Source organism: Callithrix jacchus, chromosome 2 (assembly GCF_049354715.1).
Source record: "Callithrix jacchus isolate 240 chromosome 2, calJac240_pri, whole genome shotgun sequence".
Lineage (NCBI taxonomy): Eukaryota > Metazoa > Chordata > Mammalia > Primates > Cebidae > Callithrix > Callithrix jacchus.
Genome location: NC_133503.1, coordinates 83,386,417 through 83,404,206, shown reverse-complemented (window position 1 = coordinate 83,404,206; position 17,790 = coordinate 83,386,417). Strand labels below are relative to the sequence as shown.

The 17,790-nt window shown below is 41.5% G+C and overlaps 1 long non-coding RNA gene across 1 annotated transcript in view; it reads right to left on the bottom strand.

Annotated features, from left to right (window-relative positions):
* Window positions 1-6,349, bottom strand: part of LOC118151397 (uncharacterized) — a 95,434-nt gene extending 89,085 nt beyond the window's left edge. The window contains exon 1 of the long non-coding RNA XR_008479568.2: window positions 6,206-6,349. This is a non-coding gene — a long non-coding RNA (uncharacterized LOC118151397). The remainder of the gene's footprint in view (window positions 1-6,205) is intronic.
* Between the last annotated feature and the right edge of the window lie 11,441 nt (window positions 6,350-17,790).

Below are 17,790 nucleotides of genomic sequence, written 5' to 3'. Positions count from 1 at the left end.
AAGTAGCTAATGATCCAATACCTGCCCCTCATAGCCAGTATTTCTGCTTCTCATCTGTCACTCCTACCTACTCTCCCACTGAAACCTTAATCTATCAGTCACTTCCTACTCAAGGCAAGTGGTTCTTAGATCATGGAAAATTCCTCCTTCCTGCTCACAAGCTCATTGTATTCTCTCATCCTTTCATGACCACTTTCATGTAAGGTACAAGCCCCCAGCTCGCCTTTTAGAACCCCTCATTTCCTTTCCATCCTGGGAGTCCATCCTCAAGGCAATCGCTTCTCAAATGTTCCATCCGGCACTCTACTGCTCCTCACGGCTTCCTCAGTCACCCTCCTTTTCCTACACATCAGGCTCGAGGGTTCAGCCCTGCACAAGACTGACAGGGCTTTTACTTATATGCCCCATGTCAGAAAGTTCAAATACCTCCTGGTCTGGGTTGACACTTTAATAGAATGGGTGGCAGCCTTTCCCACGGGGTCAGAGAAGGCCACCACACTGATTTTTTCCCTTCCTTCAGACAATTCCCCGCTTTCGTCTCCCTACTTCCATACAGTCAGACCATGGACTGGCCTTCATTAGCCAGATCACCCAAGCAGCCTTCCAGGCCCTGGGCATCCAGTGGAGTCTCCAGACCCCATATCATCCTCAGTCCTCAGGAAAAGTAGAAAGAACTAATGACCTTTTAAAAACACATCTCACCAAATTCAGCCTCCAACTTAAGAAAGACTGGGCAGTTCTTCCCCTTGCTTATCTCAGAATTCTGGCCACTTCTCAAGAACACACAGGGTACAGCCCCTTTGAACTCCTATGTGTCTGTACCTTCCTACTTGGGCCCAACCTTATTCCAGACATGAAATATGCCAGGCTGCTAACCTTCTCTTACCTACTTTAGATATACAGCCATATGAATAAACCCTCGCTGGACAGTCAGTACTGATAGAGCCTAGCACCCCGGTCTCTACAACCTTGGTGGACAGGACCCTTTCTGGCTGTCTATAGCACCCCAACCACTGTCCACCTGCAACACCCTTTCCAGTGGGTTCATCACTCCAGGTGAAGCTGTTCCCTTCAGACAGACAGCTTGACTCCTGCAACTCCTCTTGGAAGTCCCAAGTACTCTCCCCAACCTCTCTAAAGCTCACTCAAATTTCCTAACAAACTTAAATGCCCTGTTTTTGTTTACACTGCTGGTTTACACTTTTCCTTCAGGCGATTATGGCTGACATTTCATGCTTTTATCCCAAGGCTGCCACCCTTGACTTTCTTTTCAAGTGGTTAGATGATCTTCCGTGGCAAGGAACTCTCTTGTTCTTCCACCCCGATGAATTCCTCTTGTTTTCTTTTATACTCTTAATCTTGCTCCTGTTCTGCTACCCCCACCTCTCCCTGATTGCCTCCAACATACTATAAACCTAATCCACTCTTTCCTAGCCAACTCGAAGCCTTCCTTAGCCAGATATTGCCGGCTATGTATTTCTCCCTCCTCATCCCACTATATAGCCGTTCCCGTCCTACTGACTGACTGGACAAACTCTCCTGTTTCTCTACACCTCCAGACTTCTACACATCTACCTATGTAATATTTCCCCCATTACAACTCAACACCCCCGACCATGGACCACTAACCACACAAACAACTATTCCTATAGCTGCTCCCTGAAGCATTTTCCAACAATAACCCACTAGAATCCCCTTAGGAAATATCCCGCCCTCTTTGTGTTCCTTTACACTTCACCTCAAGAGCCCTGCTACCCATGTTAACCAAAAAATAGGACCATAGGAACTGTGCATTACAGAAAAGCCCTCCCTTATTACTAGCAGCATTAAAAAACGTCAATAGCAGGTTTTGCCTAGGGAGGCATTTACCCTGTCTCTCACTCTATCCTTGGCTGCCCTTCCCTGGCTCCTCAGGCTCTCCTCCGGACCCCTCTTCCTGTCTGCTCAGACCCAATCTTGTTAATGAAAGTTAATGGTTACTTACAGGTACCACATGCTTCCTCATACACCATGAAAACAAAAGCTCTCCCTCCATACCATTACCCTATCAAACCCCACTACAACCATTAACAGCCACAGCCCTTGCTGGTTCCCTTGGCATTTGGGTCCAAAGCCCCAGCCCTCTCAGAACACTTTCTCACCTTTTCAGTTTTCACTTCCAGTTCTGTCTAAACCAAGGTCTTTTTTTCCTCTGTGGTTCTTCTCATATCTGCCTTCCTATCAACTAGACAAGTACTTGTACCCTAGTTTTTCTTACTCACAAAATTCAGTCTGCCAATGAAGACAAAAGCCTCTCTGTTCCCATTGGGGTTCTTGATGACATGACACAAGCGGGTCATTCCATTGATGCCCTTAATTGTAGGGTTAGGAATTACTACTGCACTCAGCACAGGTACAGCAGGCCTTACTGCTTCAATTGTCACCTTCTCTAACGATTTCTCCGCTAGCATTGCAGAATTAACTCAATCACTATCCCTTCTTCAAGCTCAAGTGAATTCCCTAGCTGCAGCTGTCTCCAAAACTGCAGAGGTCTTGATTTACTGACTGTTGCAAAAGGAGGTCTTCGCCTACTCCTAAATGGAGAATGTTGTTTTCATGTAAACCAATCCAGCCTCGTGAATATGATGCCATCAATAAATTAAACGACAGAGCCCAAAAGCTTGCTAATCAGGCAAATGGTTATTCTGGACCTGGCTGGACTGGCTGGACATTCTCTAAGTGGGTGTCATGGTTTCTTCCAATCTTTACTCCTCTGATACGTATCTTCCTCCTTCTCTTATTTGGCTGTGCTTTTGGATCTCAATTCCTACAAAATTGTATACAAGCGATAACCAATCAATCAATATGACAAATGCTCCTTCTAACAACCCCACACTATCACCCCTTGCCCCGAGATCTCCCAGCAGTCTAAATTCTTTTCTATTTTTTAGGTTTCTGTACCACCCACAATCCCTCTCAAAGAAACCCTGAGAAACATCGCCCATGATCCCTCTGTGCTGGCCTTCCTAATAGTCCACTGCCCTCCACTCCTCATTCCTTTTTCCTTTATATAAGTAATATAAAAAGACAGGAATGAAAGGTTCTTTGGCTGCACCTCAGGTAATACCCTAAGTTGAGCCATGGCAACCCTTGTGACCTGCACGCACACTTCTGGATGGCCTCTGAATTAGAAAATCTGAAGTAGCTGGAAGACCATGAAAAGGGGAAGAATGATCAACCCCTGCAGCTCCTAATTAACTTGAGAGATTCTTCTGTTGTTGCTTATCCCCCGCCTCAGTTGATAAGGCCATTGGACTTTGTAACTGACCTTGGTCAACCTCATGACACCAGGCCCTACAACCCCCTCGCAGTTTGCAAAAACAGCTCTAACTGTAACTTCTGCAACTTTCCACTGCCTACCCCAAACCTATAAAACCAACTCCTATCCCACTGCCCTGTGCTGACTCTTTTTGGACTCAGTCTGCCCACACCTGAGTGAATAAACAGCATTGTTGCTCACACAAAGCCTCTTTGGGGGGTCTCTTCATTCAGAGTGCATGTTTAACAAGACCTAGAGGGAAACGCTGAGTTTTTAAAAGCCTTCTTTCTATCAGATACGACTTAGTCTGTCCTCAGCAAGCAGAATCCTATGGAAAAGAGCATATATAACCCTGAAGACTCTATATTCCATGCCCTTGTGATTCAGCAGAGGACTACTGACTGAAATATCAATTGAAGGCCATATGCAGAAAAACTATCATTACTTGAGTTTTTCAGAAAAGGATTGGTAAAAATTATTTTTATCCACTTTAAGAAGGAAAGAATAGAGATCTTAAATCAACATGGGAAGTCACATTATTCATTTATAACGAACGTCTGCTGCTTACCTAGAAAGAGGAGAGTGAGAAATGGGTTCCACCCTGTAATATTTTTTGCTTTCAGCATGAATACAGAGACAGAAAGAACAAAGTCATAGATTTAAAAAATAAGGTTCTGCTATTCAATGCCAGCCCTCCCAGGTTTAACCTTAATCTCCTTTATTTCATGAGGTCCCAGGTTCGCAATTGCTGAGGATGTTAGTTTCTAGAAAAAAATAGCGCCGTCAGAGGAAAGGCACAAAGGAAGAATATCGGAATTTAGGAAACTTCTCCAATTAATGCTCTGCCCCTCCATGAGAATTAAATAACAATAGAGTTGGGCAGTGGGTCTTTCCTACTAAATGTTTATGTGAGATATATTGGAAAGGATACTGGCTAAGTGTGGAAAGAAAAGTTCCAGGTCAACCCTTTGAACAAAGTGTTAATTTCCCTAAGTTTTAGACTCCTCCTTTGAGAGAGCACCCTGCCTGCCAATCTCATTAAGTTGTGGTGATCACAGAGGATAATGCATATGAAAGCCCTTTTTAAATGACACAACACCATACCTCTGTGAGCCTAACTATTATTGTCATTGACTCTTGGACCTTAAATTCCTGGAGTCCTCAGGGCCTACACTTACATCTATTCACAGTGAAACATCTGACAAACCTCCTATGGAGTGTCTTTGCTCCTACCTTCACCTGATGCAATATGAGCTACTTTCTCTATTTAAAATAGCTTATTTGCAAAAGGCTAAGGTAGCACAAAACCACCTTTTGCTTTGCAAAAGATGGTTAATCTCTTCTATTATCCCAGATATCTCTCTTTCTAGCCTGTCCCATGGAATTAGAGGGTCCCAGTGCAGTCTGGGGTTGACGTGAGGAGAACCCAGAGGGAAGGGAATGTGCACACCAGCTGTGGGGTTAGGGATCACAGGAATTTCATGAAGTCCAGGGTGTTAGGGTGTGTAAAACTTGCCAGGCCTACCAGGCTCGCCTGTCCCCATTCTCCTTCTCCATCCACTTTTGTGCCTCCTGACTCTTACAGGTGCAAGCTTTTTACTTTCTATTCCCTTTCTTTTCTTGTTTGTTTTGGTGTAGTTTTCTGGAGCAGATACAAGATTTGTGCTCTGTAGGGTGTAACAGACCAACTACAGAAGCAGATCTTCTGTTCTTCTATGAGGAGGCAAGAAAAGATGCTGTGATTTCTCATCACCTTTGGGATCAGTTAACATCATTCGCTCTGCCTTCCTTCCTCTGGCCACTACCCTCCCGCTGGGCCTTCCCATTTTCTCATTTCCCTTTGTTTTACCATCACCACTGGGTGTCTTTCTTCCACCAGAGTCTGGTACAAAACTAAATCCTCTAGTGTTCATGTAGCATCTTTTACCACATCACTGCCTTTTCTTTTCCACCCCAGAGCACACTCCAATACTGGACCCTATTCCCCAGTCACAGCCTACTTTTTTGGGGGGTCTTACCTCCTCACCTGACCCCACACTCTTAGGATTACAACCTCTTTCATCAAAATTGACACTTCCCACCTACCCGTCACCTCCAATAGTTTCTATAGTTTCACAGGACTGTCTCCTCACAACCATACTTTCATGTGAGGGACTCAGCAAGGTTCAAGCCAGAAAAAGACCTGGACAAGGAACTCCTGCAGGACGTTGAGAGGAGCCTAATGAAGGGTCTTAGGGCTGACTTTGAGAAGGAGATAATAAGTATATTCCGTGAGACACTCACAAAATGACTTCTCAAGGTTCCCAAGGAAGAACTTAAACAAGAGGTTGCTGAAAACACCCAACCCAAAACACTTACTTGGGGGAGAACATGGGGCAGACCAATTAGGCTAAGGTCCCTGTGGTCATGCACCCTTTGAGTGCTGATGCCAGCTCTAAATCATGCCATCTGGGAAGGCTCACATTCATCCAGCCACCATAAATACCCTCATTCAATCAAGAATATCATGGGAATGCTTCTCTGGAGCTTTCTTATCTTAATTTGTGTCCTCAACAGTTTCTAGAAGCTCACAGAGTGTACTATTGAATACACAAGAGGTGGTGTCCATTGTGTGAAGTCCTTGGATTTAAAACACTGTTTAAGGTGAGCCAGGCCTCTTCCCCATCCCACTTTTCCTGACTCAGTTATTCATATTTCAAGAGCTGACACAATAACGGAGGCTGTGACGCTTCTTTAGGTAAATCCTCAAGCGGTCTAGGGAAGAGAGTTTGTATCAGTCAGGGTTTTACAGAGAAAGAGGGTTTTACAGACATAGATACGGAGACGTAGGCAGATAGATAGATACACAGATAGATGCATAGATACACAGACAAATGAAAAGACTTATAATAAGAAATTGATTCTTACCACTATGGAGTCTATCCAGTACCAATATCTGCTGTCAGAAAGCTGGAGGCCAGAAGAGCTGATGATGTAAATTTCAGTCCAAGTTTGAAGGTCTGAGAACCATGAGAGATGATGATATAGTTACAGTCTGAAAACCAGTGTCTCAAGACCCAGGAAGATCTGATGTTTTGGTCGAAGTCTGAAAGCAGAAGGAAAACAATGCCCAGCTTGAAGGTGGTCAGACAGGAACAATTCCCCCTTACTTGAAAGAGGGTCAGCCTTTTTGTTGTATTCAGAACTTTAACTGATTGGATAAGGCCTTCTCACATTGGGAGGTCAATCTGATTTACCCAGCCTATCAATTTAAACGTTAAACTAAAAGAAAGAAAAAACCCTCAAAGAAACTCCCAGAGTATTGTTTAACCAAGTATCTGGACACTCTGTGGTCCAGTCAAGTTGACACATAAAATTAATCATCACAGAGATGATCAAAAGGGTTTGCTTGGAATCTAGGCTATGGAGGTCTCTCCCTGAACCCTCATCTGTGAGTGAGGAAGGCTAAATGGCCACAAGATGGTCTCTATATTAGTGTCTCAGACCTGCCACAACAAATTATTGCAGAGTCAGTGACTTAAACAACAGAAACTTATTCTCACACAGTTTTGAAGGCCAGAAATAACAGTGTCAGCAGGTTTGGTCCCTTCAGAGGTTTCTGAGGGAGAATCCCCTTCATATCTCTCCCCCTGCTTCTGGTGAATGCTGGCAATCCTTGCTGTTGCTTGGCTTGGAGATGCACCACTCTCATCTCTGCCTCCCTCTTCGCATTGCCTTCCTCCATGTATCTCCATGTCACTGCTGCTTATTGTCATTGGATTTAGGGTGGGCACCCTACATTTAGGGGCTTACCCTAATTCCAGAATGATTTCATGTTGAGATCCTGAACTACACATAACAAGACACTTTTTCTAAACAAGGTCACCTTCATAGGGTCTGGTGGTTAGAACCTGGACATATTTGAGTGAGGGGCACCATTTAGCTCACTACAGTCTCTCTTGAATTGCACTTATAAGCTTGCATTGGCCCCTCAAATGGGAATAATAACAACTAGAACAAGAATCTGTCACCAGCTCAAACGGGAGAGGACCTGGAAGACCTTTAGCAGGAGAGGATCTGAGGGGAGATACGGAATTGGGGACTTCTCAGATCAGAGAGAAGTCTCTTGCCCAGGAAAGGGGACTAGCTGAGATTACTTGGAACAAGATGCCCCAGTTCCTTCCACAGTCTCAACTGAATGGTAAATTAAAAATAGAATGAGGCTTTTCAGTGGCTTTATCCACTGAAAATGGGGAAAGGACAGGAAGATTCATGTTGCAAAGCCAAAAGAGTGATGTTTTCTGTGCAGGGTCCAGGCCCACTAGAAATCAGAGCTGTCTCTCTGGGGAATGAGGATAGTGCAGCTCTGAAGAACCACACAATCATTAAATGTATCTTAAAGACGATGTAGAGAGTTACTGCAAGGGACCCAAAGAAATACCCAAGGAAGTATGAAGGAGTACCAATTTGCTTGGAAGTCCAAGATTCCCAATATACAAATATGCATGTGATTACAGGGATTCTGCTTTCCCTAAACCAAAAGAAAGGGATGATGCCACCCCACCCTGTCCAAGCAGGCTTTCAGTATCTGAATGTGCAAGTTATGGACAGGGTCAGAAATGCCAGGAAAATTCTAAGGCTCCAGGATTAGTAACTGTGTTTGAGGCAACCATCTTCAATGCTCTCCAGGGAGCATATGTCCCCAGCTAGACCCACAAGCTCAGGGCAAAAATGCCAAGTCCACAAAGCCATCTTCCAACATTGCCACACCCCAGGCTCTGTCCCTGAGCTGTGTTTCCTCTGGCCAGCTAAATATCCTCCTCCTTACTCTACTCACAGTAAAATGCATGTGAAATTAATGTGATAATTCAATTAGGAAAAAATAATTGGTTCTCATTTTATCACTTCCCCTGAAGAGGAAATTTTCTGTTTCTCATAACCAGGGATTTATATTTATCCCAAATACATTCATTTCTTCTAAAAGGAGAGTGAGAACATTTGTCTCTGCCATGTTTGGGGAGAATTTTTAGAGTATTCAGGGGTTTGGCTCAGACAGAGGAAGAGGTTGGCTGCAGCTCTTCTTGATAGCCAGTTCATCCTCACCAAGGTGATGCGGTTAGGAATGAAGGTGGATGGTGGCAGTTCACACCCACGCGTGTCAGGTGCTTTGTCTGTATCTCTGAAGATCTCCAATTTTAAAGAGTTTTTATACAACTAAAACAAATGCAAAACAAACAAAACAACATGCGCTACAAACATTCAGGGACTTTTAAAACATTAGAAATTTCAAGAAAAAACAATTTTTGGTACATGCACCACTCAGTGCTTCCCCCTGCCGGCTCATGATCTTGAACTTTATACAACCACAGGGTGAAGTGAGTGGGAGAATTTTCCCAGCTCCTCTGAGTCAATGCCATTGATGTGCAAGGGAAACAGCTCCTGAAGAAAAAGAGCCACGAGGTAGTGATTGGCCAAAAAGTAGGCACTGGTGTCCCGGGGAATCTTCATTTAAAAGAGTAAAGAAAAGAACCAGTAGAACCACCTGATATATTCTTCACACACAGAAGTAAGGGGCAATGTAGCTCATCCTACCTCCATTCCAGTCTCCACCCTTTATCAGCTCCCAGATTCAGAGACTAGAGAGGCCACATGTTATCTCCTGCGGAGGTTCAGACTTACACAGCTGGCAAAGCCTGGGAGGATTCATGTCTGCTCTTTGTTACATATGTAATAATACATATTTTTCTTATTTTATTTTACCAGCTTGAAGTTCAGAGAAGCTGAGTAACCTATTAGATGGAAAATCCAGGTCTAGACCTAAGAGGAGGTGGGTCCCAAGCCAGTTGCTTTTGTTCCCAAGAACAAGGACTACTCAACAAGAGAATGCTAGTGGCTTAGAAGTGCTAAAAGACTGAATGAGGGTCACCTAACAAGCTATCCCTCACTCCCAGATTTGTGTTTATCTCCAAAGACACACACAAAGTGAGGCAGTCCAACAGTGCGTGCACATGATGGGGTGGCTGCCAAAAGATCTGCCCAAAATGTCTGCAAACTATAGGAAGGATTTCTTACTTTAGCTTGGCTTCTAGCCCTGGTTCCCCTTCCCCTTCCCTAGCTCTTTCACACATGGGAAATAGAGAAGGCCCTCAAAAGCAGGAACACCTATTAGCTCAACGATGATGAGGACCTATTCTAAGAGCAAATTTTCTAGTGCTTTTTTGCCACACTCAAGGCCCAAGTGTGGGGGGAGAAGGATCAACTCCAGGGGGCATTATTCACATTGTCTAGAGTTGTGTTTGAGGAGCAGCCATAGATAACAGAACGCAACAGGGATGTGACTCCCTGGTAATCCTTGGTGATTATCCATCACCAAGCCCTACACCCCATGCTAAATGTCGGGGTAAACAAAGTGCATGGCAGAGCTGACACCTTGGTATGGAGTGGGCATCATGTCACCAGAGGGCAGCTGTTGGTACCAAAAATTTCAAGAGCCAGCTCCCATCTAAAGGGCTTGGATTCCTAGAGTCTGCTGCATGGAGGGAATCAGCATGGAGAATTGAATCCAAATCTTCAAGTTCAGTGCAGGGCCCTGGCTAGTTGAAGGACTCTGCCTTTTGAGACCTCTCATCTGGAAATTTCATTAGCTCTGCAAGTTGCAGCCTAAGTTACCCTTTTAACTGGTTGGGGTCTCAAGGACAGGTTTGGGTTCATTTAGAGAGGCCAGTGGCAATTAAGAGACATGGAATTTGCTCCCTGTCACCTCTTCTGAGTCTCAGGATCTGTTCCTTCCTTCTACTGAGAGCCCTGGCAAAGGGGTCAGTGATTATCATCTCAGTTTTAGAGGTCTGGGCCACGCTTCTGTGTGGGAGGGAGTTTAGCCTAACGATGACATAAGGGTAATTTCTGAGACAATTCCTGACCTATCTGTTCACTCTGTGTTATGTAATTTACCTTCAGGACACAATATCCAAGTTATTAATTTCTATACTATTCCCTGCCAGAAGAGATACCCAGAGGATGGAAAGGTCATTTTGCCTACCTCTCCTCCAGGAAATTCTAGGCTTGTGATCACAGAGTTTGTTATAGGTGTTATATTTGCATGGCCCAAGACAAAAGTTGTTAATTATCTTTAATACATCTTTATCTGGATTTTTATGTGAGAGGGGAATGTAGCTGTGTGTTCCTGAGAGGGAAGAGATGGAGTGTGGGGTGGAAGAGGTGTTACTGTGTTGAAAGAGGGGCAGTCACCCAAGCATAGCAGTCTCTGTGGTCTTGAGAAAAGATATGTGGTGATGTGTACACTAATGTCAGAGCCCGGGGTAGAAGTACCCTGGGGAGTAACAGGACTTTTGATGCGTGGGCAAATGTGTGTGCTGAGGAAGCGAAAATTTGGGCACCACAGACTTGAGCTCTGCAGCAAAAGGATGGCAGTGACCTACCCGGCAGAGAGGCAGTGGACCCACCAGCCTTTGAATGCATCATGTTGCTTCATACAGTGAGCATCTCATATGCAACCTGGATGGACGAAAGGCCAGAGGATATTTCTAAGTATTTTATAGTGTTTACATTGACAAACAGAGAAAAGAGCCCCAATTAATGGTTCATATTTAGTAACTGGGCATCACATTAAATGGGAACTTAGAGGCAGATTCCATTGAATTTTAACTTAAAAATTAAATAATATGGTATATCTTACACCTCAGTGTTGTAGGCAAATTTATAATTTTATATTATCATCCCATTTAAACACTACAACTCTTTGAAATGAATGTTTTCCCCTTTTCAGAAGGAGAAACTGAGGCACAAAGAGGCTCATATATATTTAGTGGGCTAGCATAGAAAGAGCCATGAATGCAAAACCCCTTGTAATGTGGAGAAGGATTTGGAGGAAAGTGACAGGAGATACAATTTAAAAATATCATTTCAGTTCCAGCCAACTATAACCTATATCATCAGGAGGGGCTCTGAACTTTAAATTCTAGAGTCTTATCCTTTGATCTCAACCTCTACTCCTTTCAATACATGCCCTCCAAATGCCAGTTCTCTAGAACCTCTGATCCTGTCCGTGAGCTCATCTGCATTCCTCCACTGCCATGTTAGACCTCACAGTCCAGCACCTAAAGAATATCTAGTACACCCTTGTACCATTCTATTTTCATCTCTCCTGTCTGACAAAATCCCAACTCTCTGATTCTCCCAGACCTGCCTTCTGATATGTGACTAAGACCTGCTGAAAAAAAGCACATAATCAAGTATAATTTTAAGATCTACAACTAACAGTCAATTCCATCACTGTATATTAATCATTCATTCAATCATTTGTTTCATAAGTAAATGTTTTCTATTTTTTAATGCATAAATGAACAAAATAGATAAATCTCCCTGCCTCTTGGGTTTTATGTCATTATTTCTCATTCTTTACAAAACTATTTCAAATGTTTTTCACTTTAGCAAACTTCTGCTTCCCCAGTCCCCTCAGAAGAATCCCTACTTCGTAGAGAAGACAGAAGTCAGCAGGATGCAACTTTTCTTCCTCAAACTTTTAAAATATTTGCATCTACGTCTCCTTTTCTCCTCTTTCTTGTTATAGTGAAAGAGAGGTTTCTCTGGAAATTCTTATTTGACCTTCCCAGGCTAGGAAAGACATCACTACTGCTTCCTCCAGCACACTTTTCACTCTGTGCTGTGACTTCTGGTTCATACTTATCTTCTGTAAGAATAGGGACCATATCTATATCACACACTTGTCATGAGCAACTTGTGCTTAGCATCTAGATTTGCTTAAGTTCCATTTGAAGAAATGAAACCATGCAGGCTTTTCTCCAAAATTTTCCAGTAGAACACGGAAATCTTTCTGGTAAACAAGTGAGCTTTTACATAACAAACTCTAAATATAGCTTTCTAATGTGAAATTTATGACTTCAGTCGCTAACAGTCGAGAAAAGAAAGCAAAACTATGAGAGCATCATCCAAAGTTTTCCTGCTCATAAGACGTCCAAAAAGGAAAACCATCCACTAATTACATGAAAAATACCCTCCTCTGAGAGAAAGCAGATTGGAATGCTGGCAAGACTTCAATGTTAAATGATTATAGGATGTCATATAATATCACTGTTTTTTAATGTTGAAAATCGTGTTATATCTCACTTTACATTTGGATAGAACCATTAATGTTTACATTATACAATAGCTTCTGGTATAAAAGTCATGGATATGTGGAAGAAGTACTTGGCAAATTTTCTGTTAGTTACCTCCAAAAATACATGCCATGGAAGAAGACTATTTTTAGCTAAGAACTGTATTATAAGTTAGAGTATGAAAGGTGCATTGAAATCAGTGCTGATGAAGCAGGTTTGTGATAACAAAGTCAGGGGTTACTCAATGGAAGATAAAGAATTGTGTCTGATCATCAATTCTGACATGGTTTGGATCTGAGTTCCCACCAAATCTCATGTAATCCCCAGTGTTGATTGTAGGTGGGGCATGGTGGGAGGTGATTGGATCATGATGCAACTTTACCTCCTCAAACTTTTAAAACATTTGCTTCCTACTTCTCCTTTTCTCCCTTTCCTTGTTATAGTGACAGAGGGTTAGCATTGTTCCCTTGGTGCCTGTTCGGGTGACAGTGAGTGAGTTATGATGAGATCTGGTTGTTTAAAATGTGTAGCACCTCCCTCCTCTCTCAGCTTCCTGCTCTGGCCATGTAAGATATGCCTTTATACCAAGATTGCAAGTTTCCGGAGGCCTCCCCAGCTATGCTTCATATACAGCCTGTGGAACCATGAGCCAATTAAAATTTGTTACTTTATAAATTAACCAGTGTCAGGTATTTCTTTATAGCAATGCAAGAACAGACTACTACAAATCCTTATCCTGTTTTATTTGTTTTACTCAACAATATATGTCTTCTAATGCTCATTTTAGTACTGAACACATTGGTCAGATAAAGAGGAGGATAAAACCAAAACCATTTAATGTATACTCTTCAGGGATTGTGCAAAACAACAATCAAAAATAAAAAGACTTTTCATCCATCCTGAAGTATGGAGGCAGCCAGTCAGAATGGTATTCACAAAACGTGCTTGAAATGAGTAGTAAATAATGAAAACACTCTTTCAGGTCATGGTCATTCTGGTAAGTATCATTTCCACAGTTTTAGTTGGCTTAATCAAGTGATGTGCCTCGGCAATATATTAATGTCTTAAATGCTTTTAAGTTATAAATTCAAGGTGAAAATAGCAAAACTTTTAATTTGATATGTGATATAATGAGGTTTCCTAAGACTATCGAACTATGATTGAAATGCTTTAATCACCTAGGTTTTGACTGCCAATATTAGTAATATAATCTACTTATTAGTGAAAGAAACCAATAATAATTGGTTATAATGCACACAAACTACATTCAGCACATGAAGAAGTATGGTTCTAAGTTGTCTATAACCAAGGAATAAATTGAAGATCCATTTGCTGTCATTTCAAAAGTCAATAACATTCAAGCCTCCATTTTTTTAATGTGCTATGAATGTTGACTTAGTATCTTTTGTGAGAAATTTTTGCATACTTTCAGATTAATGTTTGATGTAAAAATACACAGAACTGCCTTACAAAGTTGCTAACATTCTCAATGGTATATAAAAATGAATTATAATTTCCTATCTTAAAAGAAATAAGAAAAATAACATCTGGATTTGGGGGTGACTCAAACTATACATAACCAAGCAGAAATAGATACATCAATGAAAATTTGCAGAGAATTTTATCCTTCTTAAATAACTGATTTCTTTTACAATTATATTTTATTTTATTAAATTATAACAAACCTTTGTTTTTCTCTGAACTTTATGTAAAACCAGGAGGCTCTTTTTAGCTAAAAGCCCAAATTTTCAGGGGAAAAAAATGCAGATAGTTTGGCTAAAGCACTACCATGTTTCTTTGAGCTTCTAGAAAAGTGTTATTTTTAGCGGAATGCAGTTAAATGCCCTTTCTAACCCATTACCCTGGTGACTAACTTTCCAAATTTAATGTGTTTACTCAATTCCCGAAGCTAGAGTCTACAAATTCTCCTAGACTCCTCTTAAAACTTCTGTTCACCTCTTGACAACCTAAAGACAGTAATCAGAATCTGATTAATGTTTCCTCATGGAGGAAAAAAATCAGGAGAACATGCTGACCCAAGCCAGCAGAATTGTTCCTTTTATAAAGACACAAAAGTTTAGAAACAAAAAACAGAACCTCTATTTTCAATCTGTGAAGCAATTCCTCTCTGTTAACTAGCTCAGAGTATGTCAAATTTAATCCCTTAAATATGTGTTAGCAATGTGAATTATTTTAATTATAAAAGGGTATACTATAAAACAAACCACATTTAATTCAGTAAACAACCATCCACAGGAAATAGATTTTATCAAATCAAGTAATCCTTACATTATTCAACAACCCAAAAGCAATGCTTGGACATCGCATTATTAATGACCTTAATAGATCAAAGGACACTTCAGGCTGCTGCTGGAATCATGTTTTGTGGCGCAGCTTCCATTTTTTCCTGACAAGAAAGCTAATTTGACTGTTTATATGTCAGTGCCACTGAAGTGCTGATTCCATCATATTACCTTTATTTTCAATTCTCGCCCAATGGTCCCAGGGATGTTTTACAACAAAAGAAATTTTCAACAGAAACATCTTGTGATGACCCTGACTAGTTAGATGTCCTAGTCAGTTTTGGTTGCTATAATAAAATGCTACAGACTGAGTAATTTGTAAAGAACAGCAACTTATTTTCTCAGTGCTCTGGAGGCTGCCAAGTCAAGATCAAGGTGCCAGCAGGTTCAGTTGTCCAGCGAGGGCTGCATCCTCTGGAGGGGAAGTGCACTGTGTCCTAATGTAATAGAAGGTGGAAGGGCAAGAGGGACAATTTTCCTCTGTCAAGCCTTTTTATAAGAGCACATAATCCCATCGATGAGGGTAGGACCTCTCATGACTTAATTACCTCTTAAAGACTTCACCCCTTAATGCCATCACATTGGGAATTAAGTAGTAACACCTAAATTTAAGAGGGGAAACACTCAAACCATAGCAACAAAGACAAAGACACAGAAATACAAACATCAAATAACCGACTAATCTGGATAACCAAAACTTTCATTTTTGAAAGAATAAGTTGCATTGGAAATGAACAGTGAAACAGATTTCTGAAAGTCAAATATACTCAACTTCCTTCTCTAGCAAGAAAAGAATACCTATTTCTTTCAAAATAAAAGGAAGAAAGGGAGAGAGAGAAGGGAAGGAGGAAAGAAGAAAAGGAAGGAAGAGAAATATTAACTGAACTTCATTGTTCTTATTTGGCTTTCTTCTAAGAATCCAAACAAGTTGAAAGCATTTCTGTTCAAAATGAGATTGCTTTTGTTCCTAACGATGATCAAGATTTTTGCTCTTTATTTGTTTTCATTTCTTCTCAGGATACTGACTCTGGGGCACCTCCCAGCTTGCTCTGCTCAGACAATGACCTACACAAGTCCACAGTTAGACCAGCAGGCTGGACAGAGGCTAAACTCCTACTCCAACCACTCAGCAGGGCTCCTCAGTGCAGCCCCAGCCCAGCCTATCTAGCGCCCCTCAGGGTTACATTCTCTTAGATTAACACAATTTGTTTCTAGGACTTTTATTGTTTTAATTCTCAACCGTCTGTTCTCTTAGCTTCCACACACAGTGACCTTCACGCATTGCTATTCTTTTCTAAGCCCACCCTCGGGAGAAAGTGACAGTAGTGTTTCCCAAAGTCCATGGGTAGAAGATTGCATGGAAGAAAAGGGAGCAGCCTGGACACTGGGTAGATCCAGCTTAGCCCTCAAAGCCTGTGCAGCCTTCACAACACAAAGGAAATGCAAGTCTCTTGCTACTTGCAGATGTTGCTTCCCTTGGGAACTTTGACCAAAAAAGAAAAAAAAAATGGAAGAGATAAATAAATGAAGAAGAACCTTTGTGGAGGGGAGAAAGTGAGGAAAGCCTTTAGGTTTCTGTTCTCCACATACTTCATTGGCAATTGATTCGACTTTGGGAAAAAGCTTTCAGAATCGCAAGCAACATGAAGCTTTGGGAGTGTTCTTTGTTCAAGGTCAACTTTTTGCAAGTCTCATCTCCCCTGCTCACACAGCTCTGCCACAGATCTTTGGTAGGTAAAGCATTCTTGAGCAAAATAAAATGAAAGAAAATAAAGCCTCTACTGTCTGCTCCCAAGCTTGTTTTATTGGCATTTTAAGGCAATATTCAACTCTCCTATAGATGTAATTTTCCATCAGTTATTCTGCCCCAGGGTAGAACACAAAGTGCAGAGAGAAGGAAAGAGAGAGAGCCTGCCTCGAATCACCTCTATACTAATAATATCTATCAAGTTCACTTAGGAGCATCCCTTCCTCCTTAGGCTGCAAGGACTTTTTTTTTTTTTTTAACCTCCTTCTGCAAACCTGACATGTAGCCAAAAACTCCCAGTGAGGAGATATATTCATTTAACTGTGCAAAGGTCAGACAAAAATGTGGTAAGGGCATTTTATTTTTCAACGCATATTAATCTCGATTTTGCTCCCCTTCAGATACTTAAAAAGCCGTGGGAGTCAGCTCAGCACCTCAATGCAGATTTCTGGCAAGCACCATCCAAGGTTCTGTGGGCTGCAATGACACGGGTGGTCAAGGGCGGAATTACACAGCTCAGACCTTAGCCAGCTTCTTTGCTTTACTGTTTTCCTCTTGCTGTGTCTCTTCAGTCTTTGGAAGGAAATCTGTTAGGTGATTAATTTTAAGTGAAGGGCTACCTCTAGCATTAGCACACCCAATCCCAATGCTTCCAATAACAATTCTACAATCTGCCTCTGTGAAATGATAAAAATTAATGAACACAAGAATGATGGGTAAATGTCTAGGGAAGAATTTGTTTTTGTTCTTTGTCAATCTAAACACACACACAACAGACACACACACATACACACACACAGACACACACACTTTTTTTTTTAAAGCCATGCTCTCTCTTTTCTGGAAGAAGAGGAGAACGAGGATGTATCATAAGCTTTCTGGCACATCTGACTATTACATTTTCCTCTATTTTTCCAGCTCACCTCAGATTCAGCTTACTATATAGCTTCTGAACATGTTATTCATTACTGTCTGAATCATAGTCAAACCCTGTATGTGTTTACCAAACAAGTCCTATTACTATAGGTCTTACCTAGGTTTCACCTATATTGTAGAAAGAATCCTTTCATTTAAATCAGTTAGTTCCTTTATTAAGGGTAGCAGGAATTTGTAGAAGAATTCTGCTCCTTTAAGTTACATTCTCACAGAGAAATTGAGAATCACTTTCAGTGCTTTTAGGTTATGCTATTTTCACATCACATGTGAAGCTGCTTTTTGAAATCTTAGATAAAATTTTTAGATTAACAGCTACTGTGTACAGTTTAGCCCTAAGGCAAAGAAGGATGGAAAGATTAGGATTTCTTTCTTATTTAAATCTTACTGTTA